Consider the following 22,850-nt stretch of genomic DNA (forward strand, 5'->3'; position numbering starts at 1 on the left):
AAGGTGGTAATATCCTGGGAGACAATCCGGATGAGAGTAGTCGGTCCTTGTGCATTTTTGATACGAACCACCCGATAAATCTGGTGGTTGGCCGAACGTAGGTGGGCAGTAATCTCGTCATCCGACCAGTCTCTGGATACCCGATAGGCCACCACTGAATGGAAGGGTGGCGAGCGGGATGATGACGTAGGAGGACGTACAGGAGGTCGACGAGTAATGTCCGTAACAGTAGCACTGTCGCCAAAGTATTCCAGGCCAACTTTGTTTTTAAAATCAGTGATGAAGGCATGAGATGTCTTGATATTGATAGAGCCATCTCTAGTCGGTTGTAGTTCCAGGTTATAATAAGGCAAGTTTGGCATGTACACACTGAGCATATGATGAACGTGCCGTGGAGTTAATTTAGTGGGGTCCTTACTCGTAAGCTTGGTGAGGAAGAAAGCAGGCGGTGGTTGAGGTGTAGAAGTAATCACACTGCGCTGGCGGATGGTGGGAGCCAGGGCCGGATTTTTCGCAGCTTGAGCATAACTACGAGACGTAGCCGGCGAGTAGTGCGCAGGGGTGGACTGAAGTGGTGCTGGTAGAGACTGCTGTCCATTTGCGTCGTCCTGGGGGTTTAAGCGGCTAATGCCGGAAACCTGAGTGTTAGTAGAACTAGGTGATGTAAGTGTGGATCCAGACGAGCTGGAACCGGCCAGCTGGCCGCACAATTTCTTACGATCTGCCTCAGATTCCGGAGAAAGTGGACGACCCACTTTGATGTTCTCAGCGTCCATATTGGGCGAGCCCGGCGGAGAGATAGCAGAGGCCATCGAAGCGTCGCGACGAGAACGAAGATCAATCACAACGTTGGAGAAAGAACTCGAACCTTCTGGAAGCAAGAAGTGAAAAACCACTCGAAACTGCTCGAAACTTCTAGAAATACCAAATACGTAACATAGAAACATCCACGAGCCGACAATATATAGGAGGAGGAGTGCGCCGCTTCGTCTCGCCAAACCGAAAAGGGGCTGCAAAACTACAGGGAGAGTCTACAACCAGCCCGTGATGGTTTTAATACATTAACCTACGGTCTAATAGGGCGCACCTCTCTAGGACGAGAGGATCACATCCCTAAACGCACGACTAAGACACAGGATACCGCTATCTCACACTCGACACTCATTTCACTCCTGGCGTCAAATGGGCCCAAGCAACGAGCCTCGCCGCCCGGGTCGCAGCTTGCGCAAACCGCCAACAGAGCGCGCACACGTAACCGAAAGTCAAATGGAGCAGGCTCCTTTCTTCCTCTTCTCCCCAGCAGGTGGCACGTCACGCAAATCTCTGACGCCGTCTTGCCCTTACCTGTACTACTACTGCGCACTATGCGATGCCATGTGACATTGAAACTACTGCTCACCTATCACCCCTAGCGCCAACACAAGCCGAAGTCCTAAACAAACGAACTACTAGTTTTCCGCCAATATTTACTTTAGAAACGTCTTCCCAGGAAATGCTGCCGTGCGTACCACGCCCAGGCACCCCATTCGACTACTATTAAAGGCTTTTTAACGCGCCCCGCTACCACTTCTCGGCCATGTGGCCAAGATCAAAGTGTTCGCTTCTCGGCCTCTTGGCTAAGATCGAAGTGTACTATGTTCTTTGCGACAACTCTAGCAAGCTGGTAAGTTCGGTGGTCGCTAGGTGTCGCTCGCCTGCTACTGAGGGCGTGTCAGTGATCTGGCCACTGCGAGTCTCAAGACGTTGAGGCCTGCGCTTATCACGGTCCGGTGAGACGGCCAAAGCCCTCGGTGGTATAATGTCAAGCCCTTGACGGCTCACGTGGCTGAGTGGTGCAAAATTAAAAAAGGACACACTTTATGCAACCAGATTTTAAAGTGGAAATTGAACTTGTAATCAGAATAATTTTAAACCTTGTAAATTCTACATGTACAATTTGAGGCACGCGACGACCCCCCCCCCCCCCCCCCAACTCTCCTCTAACTCCATCAAATACTGGCCGAGGGAACCTTTCTCAGCCTAGGTGCCGGCGCTACCGCTTCTCGGCTTTTTTTCGCCGAGATCAAAGTGTACGTGTGTTTCTTATCAGCTTAATGGGGCCTCTGACCGCTGTCACGAGCAGAACTACGCTTTGACTCGGTCTTGAGCGTGCTCTTCCATTGGCCAGAATTTAGTATAGTCTGGTTCGGTCCACCCTGAAACAAGATAAAAGCAAAAACTAAGTCGAATATTCTGGTAACTTTTTGTTTCTTAGAAGTAGAAATAATAATAATAATAATAATAATAATAATAATAAAAAATCCATATCCATGCATGCGTTTGTTTTATTCCTGGTCTCAATTCTTCCTCTGTAGCTCTTTTGTAGGTTATAAATATTGCCAATTAGAAGAAGAAAGATTTTTTTTTTTTCAGAAGAAAAGAGGAAACGAAAAATAATCTCTCTAAGGGTCCTAGCGGTATGTATGACCTTTTATACACGAAAAAAAAAAAAAAGGAAAAAAAGTTCACACACTCATCCGAATGGAAACGTCTGTGAACAGGGAGAAAGAGATACTCTTACGATCTGAAGGGTAACCTCCGCTCTGCTACGTTACAAGAAACGGGCTTTCCGTTTCTTAACAGCAGGCAGGAGTATGCCCTCACACCGTACAGCTCAAGGATATTGTTTGGAATTGTTTCAGCAAAACATGGGGAAGTGCAAAAATCACAAACCTTTATTTCTCTCCTGTAAACAATTACAAGTACATAAACCGACCCCTTGGGGTATCGAACCCCTTCCAGTCACAATTCTTTGGTTTATTTCTAAAATGTCCGGGACAGCGCGAACGCAGTCCCGACTACCAAAAATTACGCGCCCGAGATATCCACATTAGGGATATTCGCAGGGGTCAACCCAAGCGAAGTGCAATGCAAGGGCCTCACCCTGGGGGAACCGCCTTCTTGATCACGGTAACCCCTACGCCAGGTAAGTATGAGGAGTGCGCCGCTTCGTCTCGCCAAACCGAAAAGGGGCTGCAAAACTACAGGGAGAGTCTACAACCAGCCCGTGATGGTTTTAATACATTAACCTACGGTCTAATAGGGCGCACCTCTCTAGGACGAGAGGATCACATCCCTAAACGCACGACTAAGACACAGGATACCGCTATCTCACACTCGACACTCATTTCACTCCTGGCGTCAAATGGGCCCAAGCAACGAGCCTCGCCGCCCGGGTCGCAGCTTGCGCAAACCGCCAACAGAGCGCGCACACGTAACCGAAAGTCAAATGGAGCAGGCTCCTTTCTTCCTCTTCTCCCCAGCAGGTGGCACGTCACGCAAATCTCTGACGCCGTCTTGCCCTTACCTGTACTACTACTGCGCACTATGCGATGCCATGTGACATTGAAACTACTGCTCACCTATCACCCCTAGCGCCAACACAAGCCGAAGTCCTAAACAAACGAACTACTAGTTTTCCGCCAATATTTACTTTAGAAACGTCTTCCCAGGAAATGCTGCCGTGCGTACCACGCCCAGGCACCCCATTCGACTACTATTAAAGGCTTTTTAACGCGCCCCGCTACCACTTCTCGGCCATGTGGCCAAGATCAAAGTGTTCGCTTCTCGGCCTCTTGGCTAAGATCGAAGTGTACTATGTTCTTTGCGACAACTCTAGCAAGCTGGTAAGTTCGGTGGTCGCTAGGTGTCGCTCGCCTGCTACTGAGGGCGTGTCAGTGATCTGGCCACTGCGAGTCTCAAGACGTTGAGGCCTGCGCTTATCACGGTCCGGTGAGACGGCCAAAGCCCTCGGTGGTATAATGTCAAGCCCTTGACGGCTCACGTGGCTGAGTGGTGCAAAATTAAAAAAGGACACACTTTATGCAACCAGATTTTAAAGTGGAAATTGAACTTGTAATCAGAATAATTTTAAACCTTGTAAATTCTACATGTACAATTTGAGGCACGCGACGACCCCCCCCCCCCCCCCCCAACTCTCCTCTAACTCCATCAAATACTGGCCGAGGGAACCTTTCTCAGCCTAGGTGCCGGCGCTACCGCTTCTCGGCTTTTTTTCGCCGAGATCAAAGTGTACGTGTGTTTCTTATCAGCTTAATGGGGCCTCTGACCGCTGTCACGAGCAGAACTACGCTTTGACTCGGTCTTGAGCGTGCTCTTCCATTGGCCAGAATTTAGTATAGTCTGGTTCGGTCCACCCTGAAACAAGATAAAAGCAAAAACTAAGTCGAATATTCTGGTAACTTTTTGTTTCTTAGAAGTAGAAATAATAATAATAATAATAATAATAATAATAATAAAAAATCCATATCCATGCATGCGTTTGTTTTATTCCTGGTCTCAATTCTTCCTCTGTAGCTCTTTTGTAGGTTATAAATATTGCCAATTAGAAGAAGAAAGATTTTTTTTTTTTCAGAAGAAAAGAGGAAACGAAAAATAATCTCTCTAAGGGTCCTAGCGGTATGTATGACCTTTTATACACGAAAAAAAAAAAAAAGGAAAAAAAGTTCACACACTCATCCGAATGGAAACGTCTGTGAACAGGGAGAAAGAGATACTCTTACGATCTGAAGGGTAACCTCCGCTCTGCTACGTTACAAGAAACGGGCTTTCCGTTTCTTAACAGCAGGCAGGAGTATGCCCTCACACCGTACAGCTCAAGGATATTGTTTGGAATTGTTTCAGCAAAACATGGGGAAGTGCAAAAATCACAAACCTTTATTTCTCTCCTGTAAACAATTACAAGTACATAAACCGACCCCTTGGGGTATCGAACCCCTTCCAGTCACAATTCTTTGGTTTATTTCTAAAATGTCCGGGACAGCGCGAACGCAGTCCCGACTACCAAAAATTACGCGCCCGAGATATCCACATTAGGGATATTCGCAGGGGTCAACCCAAGCGAAGTGCAATGCAAGGGCCTCACCCTGGGGGAACCGCCTTCTTGATCACGGTAACCCCTACGCCAGGTAAGTATGAGGAGTGCGCCGCTTCGTCTCGCCAAACCGAAAAGGGGCTGCAAAACTACAGGGAGAGTCTACAACCAGCCCGTGATGGTTTTAATACATTAACCTACGGTCTAATAGGGCGCACCTCTCTAGGACGAGAGGATCACATCCCTAAACGCACGACTAAGACACAGGATACCGCTATCTCACACTCGACACTCATTTCACTCCTGGCGTCAAATGGGCCCAAGCAACGAGCCTCGCCGCCCGGGTCGCAGCTTGCGCAAACCGCCAACAGAGCGCGCACACGTAACCGAAAGTCAAATGGAGCAGGCTCCTTTCTTCCTCTTCTCCCCAGCAGGTGGCACGTCACGCAAATCTCTGACGCCGTCTTGCCCTTACCTGTACTACTACTGCGCACTATGCGATGCCATGTGACATTGAAACTACTGCTCACCTATCACCCCTAGCGCCAACACAAGCCGAAGTCCTAAACAAACGAACTACTAGTTTTCCGCCAATATTTACTTTAGAAACGTCTTCCCAGGAAATGCTGCCGTGCGTACCACGCCCAGGCACCCCATTCGACTACTATTAAAGGCTTTTTAACGCGCCCCGCTACCACTTCTCGGCCATGTGGCCAAGATCAAAGTGTTCGCTTCTCGGCCTCTTGGCTAAGATCGAAGTGTACTATGTTCTTTGCGACAACTCTAGCAAGCTGGTAAGTTCGGTGGTCGCTAGGTGTCGCTCGCCTGCTACTGAGGGCGTGTCAGTGATCTGGCCACTGCGAGTCTCAAGACGTTGAGGCCTGCGCTTATCACGGTCCGGTGAGACGGCCAAAGCCCTCGGTGGTATAATGTCAAGCCCTTGACGGCTCACGTGGCTGAGTGGTGCAAAATTAAAAAAGGACACACTTTATGCAACCAGATTTTAAAGTGGAAATTGAACTTGTAATCAGAATAATTTTAAACCTTGTAAATTCTACATGTACAATTTGAGGCACGCGACGACCCCCCCCCCCCCCCCCCAACTCTCCTCTAACTCCATCAAATACTGGCCGAGGGAACCTTTCTCAGCCTAGGTGCCGGCGCTACCGCTTCTCGGCTTTTTTTCGCCGAGATCAAAGTGTACGTGTGTTTCTTATCAGCTTAATGGGGCCTCTGACCGCTGTCACGAGCAGAACTACGCTTTGACTCGGTCTTGAGCGTGCTCTTCCATTGGCCAGAATTTAGTATAGTCTGGTTCGGTCCACCCTGAAACAAGATAAAAGCAAAAACTAAGTCGAATATTCTGGTAACTTTTTGTTTCTTAGAAGTAGAAATAATAATAATAATAATAATAATAATAATAATAAAAAATCCATATCCATGCATGCGTTTGTTTTATTCCTGGTCTCAATTCTTCCTCTGTAGCTCTTTTGTAGGTTATAAATATTGCCAATTAGAAGAAGAAAGATTTTTTTTTTTTCAGAAGAAAAGAGGAAACGAAAAATAATCTCTCTAAGGGTCCTAGCGGTATGTATGACCTTTTATACACGAAAAAAAAAAAAAAGGAAAAAAAGTTCACACACTCATCCGAATGGAAACGTCTGTGAACAGGGAGAAAGAGATACTCTTACGATCTGAAGGGTAACCTCCGCTCTGCTACGTTACAAGAAACGGGCTTTCCGTTTCTTAACAGCAGGCAGGAGTATGCCCTCACACCGTACAGCTCAAGGATATTGTTTGGAATTGTTTCAGCAAAACATGGGGAAGTGCAAAAATCACAAACCTTTATTTCTCTCCTGTAAACAATTACAAGTACATAAACCGACCCCTTGGGGTATCGAACCCCTTCCAGTCACAATTCTTTGGTTTATTTCTAAAATGTCCGGGACAGCGCGAACGCAGTCCCGACTACCAAAAATTACGCGCCCGAGATATCCACATTAGGGATATTCGCAGGGGTCAACCCAAGCGAAGTGCAATGCAAGGGCCTCACCCTGGGGGAACCGCCTTCTTGATCACGGTAACCCCTACGCCAGGTAAGTATGAGGAGTGCGCCGCTTCGTCTCGCCAAACCGAAAAGGGGCTGCAAAACTACAGGGAGAGTCTACAACCAGCCCGTGATGGTTTTAATACATTAACCTACGGTCTAATAGGGCGCACCTCTCTAGGACGAGAGGATCACATCCCTAAACGCACGACTAAGACACAGGATACCGCTATCTCACACTCGACACTCATTTCACTCCTGGCGTCAAATGGGCCCAAGCAACGAGCCTCGCCGCCCGGGTCGCAGCTTGCGCAAACCGCCAACAGAGCGCGCACACGTAACCGAAAGTCAAATGGAGCAGGCTCCTTTCTTCCTCTTCTCCCCAGCAGGTGGCACGTCACGCAAATCTCTGACGCCGTCTTGCCCTTACCTGTACTACTACTGCGCACTATGCGATGCCATGTGACATTGAAACTACTGCTCACCTATCACCCCTAGCGCCAACACAAGCCGAAGTCCTAAACAAACGAACTACTAGTTTTCCGCCAATATTTACTTTAGAAACGTCTTCCCAGGAAATGCTGCCGTGCGTACCACGCCCAGGCACCCCATTCGACTACTATTAAAGGCTTTTTAACGCGCCCCGCTACCACTTCTCGGCCATGTGGCCAAGATCAAAGTGTTCGCTTCTCGGCCTCTTGGCTAAGATCGAAGTGTACTATGTTCTTTGCGACAACTCTAGCAAGCTGGTAAGTTCGGTGGTCGCTAGGTGTCGCTCGCCTGCTACTGAGGGCGTGTCAGTGATCTGGCCACTGCGAGTCTCAAGACGTTGAGGCCTGCGCTTATCACGGTCCGGTGAGACGGCCAAAGCCCTCGGTGGTATAATGTCAAGCCCTTGACGGCTCACGTGGCTGAGTGGTGCAAAATTAAAAAAGGACACACTTTATGCAACCAGATTTTAAAGTGGAAATTGAACTTGTAATCAGAATAATTTTAAACCTTGTAAATTCTACATGTACAATTTGAGGCACGCGACGACCCCCCCCCCCCCCCCCCCAACTCTCCTCTAACTCCATCAAATACTGGCCGAGGGAACCTTTCTCAGCCTAGGTGCCGGCGCTACCGCTTCTCGGCTTTTTTTCGCCGAGATCAAAGTGTACGTGTGTTTCTTATCAGCTTAATGGGGCCTCTGACCGCTGTCACGAGCAGAACTACGCTTTGACTCGGTCTTGAGCGTGCTCTTCCATTGGCCAGAATTTAGTATAGTCTGGTTCGGTCCACCCTGAAACAAGATAAAAGCAAAAACTAAGTCGAATATTCTGGTAACTTTTTGTTTCTTAGAAGTAGAAATAATAATAATAATAATAATAATAATAATAATAAAAAATCCATATCCATGCATGCGTTTGTTTTATTCCTGGTCTCAATTCTTCCTCTGTAGCTCTTTTGTAGGTTATAAATATTGCCAATTAGAAGAAGAAAGATTTTTTTTTTTTCAGAAGAAAAGAGGAAACGAAAAATAATCTCTCTAAGGGTCCTAGCGGTATGTATGACCTTTTATACACGAAAAAAAAAAAAAAGGAAAAAAAGTTCACACACTCATCCGAATGGAAACGTCTGTGAACAGGGAGAAAGAGATACTCTTACGATCTGAAGGGTAACCTCCGCTCTGCTACGTTACAAGAAACGGGCTTTCCGTTTCTTAACAGCAGGCAGGAGTATGCCCTCACACCGTACAGCTCAAGGATATTGTTTGGAATTGTTTCAGCAAAACATGGGGAAGTGCAAAAATCACAAACCTTTATTTCTCTCCTGTAAACAATTACAAGTACATAAACCGACCCCTTGGGGTATCGAACCCCTTCCAGTCACAATTCTTTGGTTTATTTCTAAAATGTCCGGGACAGCGCGAACGCAGTCCCGACTACCAAAAATTACGCGCCCGAGATATCCACATTAGGGATATTCGCAGGGGTCAACCCAAGCGAAGTGCAATGCAAGGGCCTCACCCTGGGGGAACCGCCTTCTTGATCACGGTAACCCCTACGCCAGGTAAGTATGAGGAGTGCGCCGCTTCGTCTCGCCAAACCGAAAAGGGGCTGCAAAACTACAGGGAGAGTCTACAACCAGCCCGTGATGGTTTTAATACATTAACCTACGGTCTAATAGGGCGCACCTCTCTAGGACGAGAGGATCACATCCCTAAACGCACGACTAAGACACAGGATACCGCTATCTCACACTCGACACTCATTTCACTCCTGGCGTCAAATGGGCCCAAGCAACGAGCCTCGCCGCCCGGGTCGCAGCTTGCGCAAACCGCCAACAGAGCGCGCACACGTAACCGAAAGTCAAATGGAGCAGGCTCCTTTCTTCCTCTTCTCCCCAGCAGGTGGCACGTCACGCAAATCTCTGACGCCGTCTTGCCCTTACCTGTACTACTACTGCGCACTATGCGATGCCATGTGACATTGAAACTACTGCTCACCTATCACCCCTAGCGCCAACACAAGCCGAAGTCCTAAACAAACGAACTACTAGTTTTCCGCCAATATTTACTTTAGAAACGTCTTCCCAGGAAATGCTGCCGTGCGTACCACGCCCAGGCACCCCATTCGACTACTATTAAAGGCTTTTTAACGCGCCCCGCTACCACTTCTCGGCCATGTGGCCAAGATCAAAGTGTTCGCTTCTCGGCCTCTTGGCTAAGATCGAAGTGTACTATGTTCTTCTCGGCCTCTTGGCTAAGATCAAAGTGTAGTATCTGTTCTTATCAGCTTAATTTTGTGACCCTGAATAAGCAGGAAAAGCAGGGTTCTCGCTTTTTGAGCTGAGTATTGGGCTGATAGGGACGGCGCTCGCTTGGGTTGCTAAGAACGATTAGCGATCTAACGTGTGGTTCGCCTGCCACCAGGAGCGTGCCAATGATCTGGCCACTGCGGGCTTAGTGACGACCTAGCCCGCGCTTATCAAGGTCCAGTGAGGCGGCCAAGGCTCCTGGTGGTTGAGGGTCTCACCCTAGGGCTGCCCACATAGTTTAGTGGAGTGCGAGTGAGTGTGTGTGTGAGTGCGGGAGTGAGTGCGGGAGTGGTAGGGGGAGTGATAGGTGAGTGAGTGCGAGTGTGACTGAGGGCTCCTAAGCGGCCCGGGTGGTCCAGTGGTGCACCGGCCCGGGTAGTTTAGGGGACTGAGTGAAAGTAGTTGGGCACGAGTGTAGGAGTGACAGGGGGAGTGGACGGTGTGTGAATCCGGGTGCGAGCAAGTATCCTAGGCGGCTCGGGTGGTCCAGTGGTGCGACGGCCCGAGTGGCTTAGGGGACCGTGTGTACCTGAGAGTGTGTGGGATTGCGTGGGATAGTGTGGGATTGCGTGGGATTGATTGTACCTGAACGCGTGTGTGCCTGTGAGTGTGTGGGATTGCGTGGGATAGTGTGGGATTGCGTGGGATAGTGTGGGATTGCGTGGGATTGATTGTACCTGAACGCGTGTGTACCTGAGAGTGTGTGGGATTGCGTGGGATAGTGTGGGATTGCGTGTAATTGATTGTACCTGAACGCGTGTGTACCTGAGAGTTCCCACGGTTGCCTCCCCAGTGTGTGGGATAGTGTGGGATAGTGTGAGCTTGTGTGAGATTGATTGCGTCTGCTTCAGCGAGTGCCTGAGTGCCCCTACGTGTGACCTCTGAGCGTGTGGGATTGTGTGGGAAACCTGACTTGAGTGTGACCGAGCCCGACTGACTCGACGAGTGCACGAGCGTGCCTGATTGTGACCCCTGAGTGTGTTAGACGGTGTGGGATTGGTGGGATTGTGTGGGAACAACTGTAGAGTGTGAATTCAGTGGAGCGAGCGAAAGGACCTGAGATGAATGACGGTGTGAGTGACAACCACGATGGGAGCGTCCTCTCGGAGGCGACAGGAGCGGGGGCGCCCCCCAGCCAACCTGACGGGCTTAGCCTCCTGAACACCTCCCTGGACGCTGCCCTATCGACGCTGGACCCCGATGCTGCTGCTTTTCTCCCTGTTGCAGGTGGTGAACAGCGAACGGGAACCCAGCTATTCATCGAGCTGCCTCTCACAAGCACCAGATGGTTGTGCCCGGCATGCACTGCGCCACAGAAGACCTTTCGGCGTTATGAGGACTTCGTCAAACACCTCAAGAAGCTCCACGTAGAGAAGGGGTGCGGCTTAGAGGTAGTCTTCGAATGCTGCGGTGAGCAATACTCCACCCTCGCACACAGATATGCCAAAAAGATCGCCAGGAAGCACTGGGGAGACAAACATCCTGAAGAATCATTTGAGGAAGAAAAGGATGGTAGATGTCGCCTTGTCATCCACGGCGACAACTTGAGACAATTCGCGACACCTGGACCCCTTCCCAGGCACTTGGTCCCGTCGACCCCACTGTCTGTCCGTCTCTCACCTGATCCTACCCTGGCAATCCCGACCAGCGTCTCACCTCGACCCCCAGGTGTAGAATCTTCTTCAGAGTCATCAGCGACCTCCCCAGCGCGTGCAACTGCCGGCCTTCAACCCGCAGCAACTCCCTCAGCACGCCCTGACGCAGCTCACCCCCGTCGCCGCAAGAAATCTACCTCTCCAGCGATCGCGACCTCCTCCACACGGGACCAGCCCTCCATCTCTACTGGTCCTTCGCTTGATAAGCATCCCGTTGAAACACCTGGAGACACATTGGACGCCAGACGCTGCCCGGTCACCCAGAACGTCTTCTCTCAGGGAACCACGACATCTGGCCCCTCTCCCGGACATTCTATCCCGTCCGCTCTGCCATCTGTCCGTCTCTCACCTGATCCTGCCCAGATGGTCCCGTCCAGTACCTCACCGCACCCCCCAGGTGTTGAGCCTCGTCAATCCCTGAGGTTATCGGTGACGACTTCAATGCGAGCAGCCCCCAACCGACAGCCTGAAGATGACGAACCTGCACGTGTTGGCCCGGCCCGCAATCGTCGCCGCAAGAAAGGAGCCCCAGCGATGAACGAGACCCACCCCGGGCGGCTCCAGCCCTCCATCCCAGCTGGACTACTGGACGAAGCAACAACGCCGAGCGAGCCCCACCGACCTACGACGACAACATCGACACCAACGACGACATCAACGACGACACCAACGACGACACTCGTTGAGATCACCTGCGACCAAGAAGACGACTGTGGCACCCCGAACGCCTCGCCACCTTGCGCTATGCCTGGCCCCTCTTCCCGGAATTCACTCCCTCCTTTCCCATCGCCAATCCTCCCATCCCCCAATCCCGCCCCGCTCGTCCCAACCACTACTCAACCCCTACCCCCAGGCACTGAACATCTCTCCACCCCCAGCCAAAACAACGCTCGTCACACAGGGCAACACCAACTTAGCCCGTTTCAAGAGGAATGGCTGGAGAAATTCCGCGCGATCAACGATTGGGAGTCCTTCGAAGAAGCTTGTGGAGACCTAACCGAAGCTGTCCGTGACATCACTACTAAACAACAAGCTGCCACGGGCGAGCAGAGGCACAACGGCGACCAGCAGCGGATTCGAGACCCCTCGTTCAACCGACGCCCCCGTAGAGGGGTGCCACAGTTCGACGCCCAGGAAGCAAGCAAGATCCAACGACTGTACCGAGTAGACCGGAGGAAAGCTATGAGGCAAATCCTCAAGCAAGAATCCCCCTTCTGCACCGCCACCCATGAAGAGCTGGAGGAGCACTTCGTGGGAGTCCACAGAACCAGAGATGGTTGCAGCACGGAGCCACCTCAGGCAACCGCGAAACTTCCGAGTCTAGAGGATCCCTACACCATTGACGACGTCCTTCCTGAGGAAGTTGCCAGGAAATTATCCAAAGCTCCGAAGACCGCACCTGGACCTGACTCCCTAACTTACTCTAACTGGAGTCAGGTTGACAAGAACGGGATCCTCCTAGCTACAATCTTCAACGTCTGCCTGAGGTTCTCTAGAGTACCAGCATCGTGGAAGGAGAGCCGCACCGTCTTGATCTTCAAGAAGGGCAATAGAAACGACCTGACCAACTGGCGGCCCATCGCGCTCTCCAACACAATTGGGAAGATATTCTGCTCCATCCTGGCCTCGCGACTTGGCTCACTTGCTGCGGAGAACAAGATCATCTCTCCACAACAGAAGGGGTTCATGCCGTCCGAGGGTTGCCTTGAGCATAACTTCGTCCTCCAGGAAATCCTGGTAGATGCTAGGAGGACAGGAAAAGAAGCCGTCTTAGTTTGGCTTGACCTCGCGAATGCATTTGGTTCAGTGCCTCACACAACAATCTTTAAGGCACTCCAAGACGTCAATGCTGGATCCCATTTCATCAACATCATCAGGGACCTATACACCGGCAGCACTACCAGGATCCGGTCTACCTCGGGAGACACTCGGCCCATTCCGTTCAATGCAGGAGTACGGCAAGGATGCCCGCTGTCGCCGATACTCTTCAACATTGTAATGGAGTACCTCATCCGCACCGTCACCTCCACCAGCGACACCCATGGCTACGTCATCAGGGACTACACGGCATCGGTACTGGCCTTCGCCGACGATATAGCGCTAATTGCTAAGTCCGAAGCGCACATGAAGACCATGCTGAGGAACATCGAGGACACTGCGCGCTGGCTCGGACTCAACTTCAAACCGCAGAAATGTGCGTCACTCCATCTGAAGAAGAGAGCTGCCCTCCCTACACAGTTCTCCATCGCCGGGGGAACCATGACCGTTCTGCGTGATGGGGACCCCTACCAACACCTTGGGGTCCCCACAGGTCTTAGAGTGGACCAGACACCGAGTGAAGCCATCAAGCGGTTGGAAGAAGAGGTCGACGCCATCCTTGATAGCCTTCTTGCGCCCTGGCAAAAGCTGGATGCTGTGCGTACTTTTATAGTTCCCCAGCTCGAGTTTACGCTAAGGTCCGCCCGCGTCAAGAAGACCCTCCTGGAGAACTTGGACAAAAAGATCAAGGCCGGCGCTAAGTCCATCATGAACCTCCCTCAGCGTGCCAGTCCTGAAATTGTGTTCCTGCCGACGCGACAGGGTGGTGCTGGATTGCCACCGATAGCTGACATCGCTGACTTGGCAGCAGTAAACCATGCCTTCAGGCTGCTGAGCTCTTCTGATGACACCATCGCAAGCCTGGCTTTGAGCGGACTCCATTCAGTGGTCAGGAAGAAGACCCTACGAGAACCATCGTCGAGGGACGTCACCTCATATCTCTCGGGTTCCATGGATGAACCCTTCAACCGGGACTCGGGAGACGTGGGTACGATCTGGTCCCACGCGCGATCAGCCACTCGCCGACTTCAAGCCAGAATACCTGGCCTCCGCTGGGGATGGGCCGAGTCACTGAAGAGGTGGGAGCTCCACCTTCCCCACCCAGTCAACACAACGAGTGTCGCCGACGAAAAATCGCGTCATCGGATGGCAGGTCTCCTCCGTAGCTGCTTGACTGAGCATTACAGGGAAAAGCTCTCAAGGAAACCAGACCAAGGAAAAGTCATGCGAACCTCATCCAACAATCTATCCTCAAATCACTTCGTCCAAACCGGAAGATACACAAGGTTCGCTGACTGGCGCTTTATACATCGTGCGCGCCTTGGAGTCCTCCCGCTCAACGGCTGCCGGAGGTTCAACAGTGGAAACAACGACCGTCGCTGTAGACGCTGTGGGAACTTTGACGAGACGACGGCCCATGTTCTGAACCACTGCCATCCGCACCTCGTCACAATGCAGAGACGCCATGACGCGATTCTCGAGAGGCTTGCTAAGGCTGTTCCTGCCAGATCAGGCACCTGCAGGAGGAACCAGCAAGTCCCCTACGAGGAGCTAATCGGGCCGGAGTCTGCCAACATCTCCGAAGACATCCGCACCATGAGGCCCGACCTAGTCGTCGTAAATGAAGCGTCAAAGACAATAGCCATCGTCGACGTGACTGTCGCATTTGAGGACGGCTACCAGTCTCTACAGAGGGCTCGAGACCTCAAGATTGCCAAATACGAGCCCTCTGCTAAACTACTCCGCGATGCTGGCTACAACGTCAAGCTCGACGCACTCGTCATGGGCTCGCTCGGCACCTGGGACAGCGCCAACTCGAGAACTCTCCACTGTCTGGGAATCTCTAACACCTACGGAAAACTGATGTCCAAGTTGTGTGTCTCCGACACCATAAGGTGGTCCCGAGACATCTACGTGGAGCACGTTACAAACCACCGCCAATACATCTAAGGCGGCTGTGGTGCAGTGCCTCTGTGAAGTGTAAGTGTGTGTTGTGTTGTGAATGCAGTGTGATACTAGGCATTAACGTTACTGTGAGCGCATTGCGCAACTGTGGTGATGGTTTCTCTGAGTGAAGTTCCTGTATGTAGTGCGTGTATTGATATTAAATGTGGCTGAGTATTATTGTAACTATTATAGGTTGAATGATGTGAGTGTGTGCCTGTGTGTATGCCTGTGCGTATGAACATCAACCTTGTATATGTGCAGCCGAATGTTTGAATGGACGGTAGAGTGAGTGACTGCTTGCTTGAACCCCAGGATGCCTGATTATGCATGTTTGAGGCAAATTAAAAGAACGACTTCTAGTTCTGTAAACTATTAGGTAATGCTCTGTTAAAACCAATATTTTATTGTGCTTTATATGGACGCTAGGTCGCGAGATTGTGGGGTGTAGCATGCCATGAGCCATTTGTTAGGATAGCTAGGTCTGCTACCCAGCTCTGGAAGCGCCCCATTCAATATTAGGCTAGTCAAAAACGGGTGGGACCCACTCAACCTCACCCTATCCCTCTAGGCCTTTAAGGGGTCCTTCGGGTAGGACGGGGAGGGAACCTATGGGACAGCTTCCAGCAGCTAGCCAGTTAACTTGCAATGTCACCTGCAGCCCGGCCATGGTATAGCTACCACCCAAGTATGACTGAGCTGAGAAACTGCACGCGCGCTTGAGACGAATGCCTAGTTCAGGGTGAAACCCCACTATATATTTCTCTCTTTGTACATACAAATATATTTTTATATATTAATGCGGCCACACCAAGAAGACATAGACTTTGAACTGATAACGGCCAGTTATGACAAATTTATCTACTCTTAAACTACGCTTGAAATGTAAATTTTATTATTTGTGAATAAAACACTTTAATCTGTTCTTTGCGACAACTCTAGCAAGCTGGTAAGTTCGGTGGTCGCTAGGTGTCGCTCGCCTGCTACTGAGGGCGTGTCAGTGATCTGGCCACTGCGAGTCTCAAGACGTTGAGGCCTGCGCTTATCACGGTCCGGTGAGACGGCCAAAGCCCTCGGTGGTATAATGTCAAGCCCTTGACGGCTCACGTGGCTGAGTGGTGCAAAATTAAAAAAGGACACACTTTATGCAACCAGATTTTAAAGTGGAAATTGAACTTGTAATCAGAATAATTTTAAACCTTGTAAATTCTACATGTACAATTTGAGGCACGCGACGACCCCCCCCCCCCCCCCCAACTCTCCTCTAACTCCATCAAATACTGGCCGAGGGAACCTTTCTCAGCCTAGGTGCCGGCGCTACCGCTTCTCGGCTTTTTTTCGCCGAGATCAAAGTGTACGTGTGTTTCTTATCAGCTTAATGGGGCCTCTGACCGCTGTCACGAGCAGAACTACGCTTTGACTCGGTCTTGAGCGTGCTCTTCCATTGGCCAGAATTTAGTATAGTCTGGTTCGGTCCACCCTGAAACAAGATAAAAGCAAAAACTAAGTCGAATATTCTGGTAACTTTTTGTTTCTTAGAAGTAGAAATAATAATAATAATAATAATAATAATAATAATAAAAAATCCATATCCATGCATGCGTTTGTTTTATTCCTGGTCTCAATTCTTCCTCTGTAGCTCTTTTGTAGGTTATAAATATTGCCAATTAGAAGAAGAAAGATTTTTTTTTTTTCAGAAGAAAAGAGGAAACGAAAAATAATCTCTCTAAGGGTCCTAGCGGTATGTATGACCTTTTATACACGAAAAAAAAAAAAAAGGAAAAAAAGTTCACACACTCATCCGAATGGAAACGTCTGTGAACAGGGAGAAAGAGATACTCTTACGATCTGAAGGGTAACCTCCGCTCTGCTACGTTACAAGAAACGGGCTTTCCGTTTCTTAACAGCAGGCAGGAGTATGCCCTCACACCGTACAGCTCAAGGATATTGTTTGGAATTGTTTCAGCAAAACATGGGGAAGTGCAAAAATCACAAACCTTTATTTCTCTCCTGTAAACAATTACAAGTACATAAACCGACCCCTTGGGGTATCGAACCCCTTCCAGTCACAATTCTTTGGTTTATTTCTAAAATGTCCGGGACAGCGCGAACGCAGTCCCGACTACCAAAAATTACGCGCCCGAGATATCCACATTAGGGATATTCGCAGGGGTCAACCCAAGCGAAGTGCAATGCAAGGGCCTCACCCTGGGGGAACCGCCTTCTTGATCACGGTAACCCCTACGCCAGGTAAGTATGAGGAGTGCGCCGCTTCGTCTCGCCAAACCGAAAAGGGGCTGCAAAACTACAGGGAGAGTCTACAACCAGCCCGTGATGGTTTTAATACATTAACCTACGGTCTAATAGGGCGCACCTCTCTAGGACGAGAGGATCACATCCCTAAACGCACGACTAAGACACAGGATACCGCTATCTCACACTCGACACTCATTTCACTCCTGGCGTCAAATGGGCCCAAGCAACGAGCCTCGCCGCCCGGGTCGCAGCTTGCGCAAACCGCCAACAGAGCGCGCACACGTAACCGAAAGTCAAATGGAGCAGGCTCCTTTCTTCCTCTTCTCCCCAGCAGGTGGCACGTCACGCAAATCTCTGACGCCGTCTTGCCCTTACCTGTACTACTACTGCGCACTATGCGATGCCATGTGACATTGAAACTACTGCTCACCTATCACCCCTAGCGCCAACACAAGCCGAAGTCCTAAACAAACGAACTACTAGTTTTCCGCCAATATTTACTTTAGAAACGTCTTCCCAGGAAATGCTGCCGTGCGTACCACGCCCAGGCACCCCATTCGACTACTATTAAAGGCTTTTTAACGCGCCCCGCTACCACTTCTCGGCCATGTGGCCAAGATCAAAGTGTTCGCTTCTCGGCCTCTTGGCTAAGATCGAAGTGTACTATGTTCTTTGCGACAACTCTAGCAAGCTGGTAAGTTCGGTGGTCGCTAGGTGTCGCTCGCCTGCTACTGAGGGCGTGTCAGTGATCTGGCCACTGCGAGTCTCAAGACGTTGAGGCCTGCGCTTATCACGGTCCGGTGAGACGGCCAAAGCCCTCGGTGGTATAATGTCAAGCCCTTGACGGCTCACGTGGCTGAGTGGTGCAAAATTAAAAAAGGACACACTTTATGCAACCAGATTTTAAAGTGGAAATTGAACTTGTAATCAGAATAATTTTAAACCTTGTAAATTCTACATGTACAATTTGAGGCACGCGACGACCCCCCCCCCCCCCCCCCAACTCTCCTCTAACTCCATCAAATACTGGCCGAGGGAACCTTTCTCAGCCTAGGTGCCGGCGCTACCGCTTCTCGGCTTTTTTTCGCCGAGATCAAAGTGTACGTGTGTTTCTTATCAGCTTAATGGGGCCTCTGACCGCTGTCACGAGCAGAACTACGCTTTGACTCGGTCTTGAGCGTGCTCTTCCATTGGCCAGAATTTAGTATAGTCTGGTTCGGTCCACCCTGAAACAAGATAAAAGCAAAAACTAAGTCGAATATTCTGGTAACTTTTTGTTTCTTAGAAGTAGAAATAATAATAATAATAATAATAATAATAATAATAAAAAATCCATATCCATGCATGCGTTTGTTTTATTCCTGGTCTCAATTCTTCCTCTGTAGCTCTTTTGTAGGTTATAAATATTGCCAATTAGAAGAAGAAAGATTTTTTTTTTTTCAGAAGAAAAGAGGAAACGAAAAATAATCTCTCTAAGGGTCCTAGCGGTATGTATGACCTTTTATACACGAAAAAAAAAAAAAAGGAAAAAAAGTTCACACACTCATCCGAATGGAAACGTCTGTGAACAGGGAGAAAGAGATACTCTTACGATCTGAAGGGTAACCTCCGCTCTGCTACGTTACAAGAAACGGGCTTTCCGTTTCTTAACAGCAGGCAGGAGTATGCCCTCACACCGTACAGCTCAAGGATATTGTTTGGAATTGTTTCAGCAAAACATGGGGAAGTGCAAAAATCACAAACCTTTATTTCTCTCCTGTAAACAATTACAAGTACATAAACCGACCCCTTGGGGTATCGAACCCCTTCCAGTCACAATTCTTTGGTTTATTTCTAAAATGTCCGGGACAGCGCGAACGCAGTCCCGACTACCAAAAATTACGCGCCCGAGATATCCACATTAGGGATATTCGCAGGGGTCAACCCAAGCGAAGTGCAATGCAAGGGCCTCACCCTGGGGGAACCGCCTTCTTGATCACGGTAACCCCTACGCCAGGTAAGTATGAGGAGTGCGCCGCTTCGTCTCGCCAAACCGAAAAGGGGCTGCAAAACTACAGGGAGAGTCTACAACCAGCCCGTGATGGTTTTAATACATTAACCTACGGTCTAATAGGGCGCACCTCTCTAGGACGAGAGGATCACATCCCTAAACGCACGACTAAGACACAGGATACCGCTATCTCACACTCGACACTCATTTCACTCCTGGCGTCAAATGGGCCCAAGCAACGAGCCTCGCCGCCCGGGTCGCAGCTTGCGCAAACCGCCAACAGAGCGCGCACACGTAACCGAAAGTCAAATGGAGCAGGCTCCTTTCTTCCTCTTCTCCCCAGCAGGTGGCACGTCACGCAAATCTCTGACGCCGTCTTGCCCTTACCTGTACTACTACTGCGCACTATGCGATGCCATGTGACATTGAAACTACTGCTCACCTATCACCCCTAGCGCCAACACAAGCCGAAGTCCTAAACAAACGAACTACTAGTTTTCCGCCAATATTTACTTTAGAAACGTCTTCCCAGGAAATGCTGCCGTGCGTACCACGCCCAGGCACCCCATTCGACTACTATTAAAGGCTTTTTAACGCGCCCCGCTACCACTTCTCGGCCATGTGGCCAAGATCAAAGTGTTCGCTTCTCGGCCTCTTGGCTAAGATCGAAGTGTACTATGTTCTTTGCGACAACTCTAGCAAGCTGGTAAGTTCGGTGGTCGCTAGGTGTCGCTCGCCTGCTACTGAGGGCGTGTCAGTGATCTGGCCACTGCGAGTCTCAAGACGTTGAGGCCTGCGCTTATCACGGTCCGGTGAGACGGCCAAAGCCCTCGGTGGTATAATGTCAAGCCCTTGACGGCTCACGTGGCTGAGTGGTGCAAAATTAAAAAAGGACACACTTTATGCAACCAGATTTTAAAGTGGAAATTGAACTTGTAATCAGAATAATTTTAAACCTTGTAAATTCTACATGTACAATTTGAGGCACGCGACGACCCCCCCCCCCCCCCCCCAACTCTCCTCTAACTCCATCAAATACTGGCCGAGGGAACCTTTCTCAGCCTAGGTGCCGGCGCTACCGCTTCTCGGCTTTTTTTCGCCGAGATCAAAGTGTACGTGTGTTTCTTATCAGCTTAATGGGGCCTCTGACCGCTGTCACGAGCAGAACTACGCTTTGACTCGGTCTTGAGCGTGCTCTTCCATTGGCCAGAATTTAGTATAGTCTGGTTCGGTCCACCCTGAAACAAGATAAAAGCAAAAACTAAGTCGAATATTCTGGTAACTTTTTGTTTCTTAGAAGTAGAAATAATAATAATAATAATAATAATAATAATAATAAAAAATCCATATCCATGCATGCGTTTGTTTTATTCCTGGTCTCAATTCTTCCTCTGTAGCTCTTTTGTAGGTTATAAATATTGCCAATTAGAAGAAGAAAGATTTTTTTTTTTTCAGAAGAAAAGAGGAAACGAAAAATAATCTCTCTAAGGGTCCTAGCGGTATGTATGACCTTTTATACACGAAAAAAAAAAAAAAGGAAAAAAAGTTCACACACTCATCCGAATGGAAACGTCTGTGAACAGGGAGAAAGAGATACTCTTACGATCTGAAGGGTAACCTCCGCTCTGCTACGTTACAAGAAACGGGCTTTCCGTTTCTTAACAGCAGGCAGGAGTATGCCCTCACACCGTACAGCTCAAGGATATTGTTTGGAATTGTTTCAGCAAAACATGGGGAAGTGCAAAAATCACAAACCTTTATTTCTCTCCTGTAAACAATTACAAGTACATAAACCGACCCCTTGGGGTATCGAACCCCTTCCAGTCACAATTCTTTGGTTTATTTCTAAAATGTCCGGGACAGCGCGAACGCAGTCCCGACTACCAAAAATTACGCGCCCGAGATATCCACATTAGGGATATTCGCAGGGGTCAACCCAAGCGAAGTGCAATGCAAGGGCCTCACCCTGGGGGAACCGCCTTCTTGATCACGGTAACCCCTACGCCAGGTAAGTATGAGGAGTGCGCCGCTTCGTCTCGCCAAACCGAAAAGGGGCTGCAAAACTACAGGGAGAGTCTACAACCAGCCCGTGATGGTTTTAATACATTAACCTACGGTCTAATAGGGCGCACCTCTCTAGGACGAGAGGATCACATCCCTAAACGCACGACTAAGACACAGGATACCGCTATCTCACACTCGACACTCATTTCACTCCTGGCGTCAAATGGGCCCAAGCAACGAGCCTCGCCGCCCGGGTCGCAGCTTGCGCAAACCGCCAACAGAGCGCGCACACGTAACCGAAAGTCAAATGGAGCAGGCTCCTTTCTTCCTCTTCTCCCCAGCAGGTGGCACGTCACGCAAATCTCTGACGCCGTCTTGCCCTTACCTGTACTACTACTGCGCACTATGCGATGCCATGTGACATTGAAACTACTGCTCACCTATCACCCCTAGCGCCAACACAAGCCGAAGTCCTAAACAAACGAACTACTAGTTTTCCGCCAATATTTACTTTAGAAACGTCTTCCCAGGAAATGCTGCCGTGCGTACCACGCCCAGGCACCCCATTCGACTACTATTAAAGGCTTTTTAACGCGCCCCGCTACCACTTCTCGGCCATGTGGCCAAGATCAAAGTGTTCGCTTCTCGGCCTCTTGGCTAAGATCGAAGTGTACTATGTTCTTTGCGACAACTCTAGCAAGCTGGTAAGTTCGGTGGTCGCTAGGTGTCGCTCGCCTGCTACTGAGGGCGTGTCAGTGATCTGGCCACTGCGAGTCTCAAGACGTTGAGGCCTGCGCTTATCACGGTCCGGTGAGACGGCCAAAGCCCTCGGTGGTATAATGTCAAGCCCTTGACGGCTCACGTGGCTGAGTGGTGCAAAATTAAAAAAGGACACACTTTATGCAACCAGATTTTAAAGTGGAAATTGAACTTGTAATCAGAATAATTTTAAACCTTGTAAATTCTACATGTACAATTTGAGGCACGCGACGACCCCCCCCCCCCCCCCCCAACTCTCCTCTAACTCCATCAAATACTGGCCGAGGGAACCTTTCTCAGCCTAGGTGCCGGCGCTACCGCTTCTCGGCTTTTTTTCGCCGAGATCAAAGTGTACGTGTGTTTCTTATCAGCTTAATGGGGCCTCTGACCGCTGTCACGAGCAGAACTACGCTTTGACTCGGTCTTGAGCGTGCTCTTCCATTGGCCAGAATTTAGTATAGTCTGGTTCGGTCCACCCTGAAACAAGATAAAAGCAAAAACTAAGTCGAATATTCTGGTAACTTTTTGTTTCTTAGAAGTAGAAATAATAATAATAATAATAATAATAATAATAATAAAAAATCCATATCCATGCATGCGTTTGTTTTATTCCTGGTCTCAATTCTTCCTCTGTAGCTCTTTTGTAGGTTATAAATATTGCCAATTAGAAGAAGAAAGATTTTTTTTTTTTCAGAAGAAAAGAGG

The 22,850-nt window shown here is 49.5% G+C and overlaps 7 non-coding genes and 1 pseudogene across 7 annotated transcripts; 1 reads left to right on the top strand and 7 right to left on the bottom strand.

Moving 5' to 3' along the window:
* Positions 1–2,811: 2,811 nt before the first annotated feature.
* On the bottom strand, positions 2,812–2,973 carry LOC137503532 (U1 spliceosomal RNA). The gene has a single exon (XR_011019202.1). It is a non-coding gene; the product is annotated as a U1 spliceosomal RNA (small nuclear RNA).
* A 1,840-nt stretch (positions 2,974–4,813) lies between these two features.
* LOC137503533 (U1 spliceosomal RNA) lies at positions 4,814–4,975 on the bottom strand. The gene has a single exon (XR_011019203.1). It is a non-coding gene; the product is annotated as a U1 spliceosomal RNA (small nuclear RNA).
* Positions 4,976–6,815: 1,840 nt separating this feature from the next.
* LOC137503534 (U1 spliceosomal RNA) lies at positions 6,816–6,977 on the bottom strand. Its single transcript, XR_011019204.1, has one exon. It is a non-coding gene; the product is annotated as a U1 spliceosomal RNA (small nuclear RNA).
* A 1,841-nt stretch (positions 6,978–8,818) lies between these two features.
* Positions 8,819–8,980, bottom strand: LOC137503536 (U1 spliceosomal RNA). The gene has a single exon (XR_011019206.1). It is a non-coding gene; the product is annotated as a U1 spliceosomal RNA (small nuclear RNA).
* Positions 8,981–9,644: 664 nt separating this feature from the next.
* Positions 9,645–9,802, top strand: LOC137503518 (U2 spliceosomal RNA; annotated as a pseudogene).
* Positions 9,803–17,232: 7,430 nt separating this feature from the next.
* On the bottom strand, positions 17,233–17,394 carry LOC137503537 (U1 spliceosomal RNA). The gene has a single exon (XR_011019207.1). It is a non-coding gene; the product is annotated as a U1 spliceosomal RNA (small nuclear RNA).
* Positions 17,395–19,234: 1,840 nt separating this feature from the next.
* LOC137503538 (U1 spliceosomal RNA) lies at positions 19,235–19,396 on the bottom strand. The gene has a single exon (XR_011019208.1). It is a non-coding gene; the product is annotated as a U1 spliceosomal RNA (small nuclear RNA).
* A 1,840-nt stretch (positions 19,397–21,236) lies between these two features.
* LOC137503539 (U1 spliceosomal RNA) lies at positions 21,237–21,398 on the bottom strand. Its single transcript, XR_011019209.1, has one exon. It is a non-coding gene; the product is annotated as a U1 spliceosomal RNA (small nuclear RNA).
* Positions 21,399–22,850: the final 1,452 nt, after the last annotated feature.

Source organism: Anabrus simplex, unplaced genomic scaffold (genome assembly GCF_040414725.1).
Source record: "Anabrus simplex isolate iqAnaSimp1 unplaced genomic scaffold, ASM4041472v1 ctg00000130.1, whole genome shotgun sequence".
Lineage (NCBI taxonomy): Eukaryota > Metazoa > Arthropoda > Insecta > Orthoptera > Tettigoniidae > Anabrus > Anabrus simplex.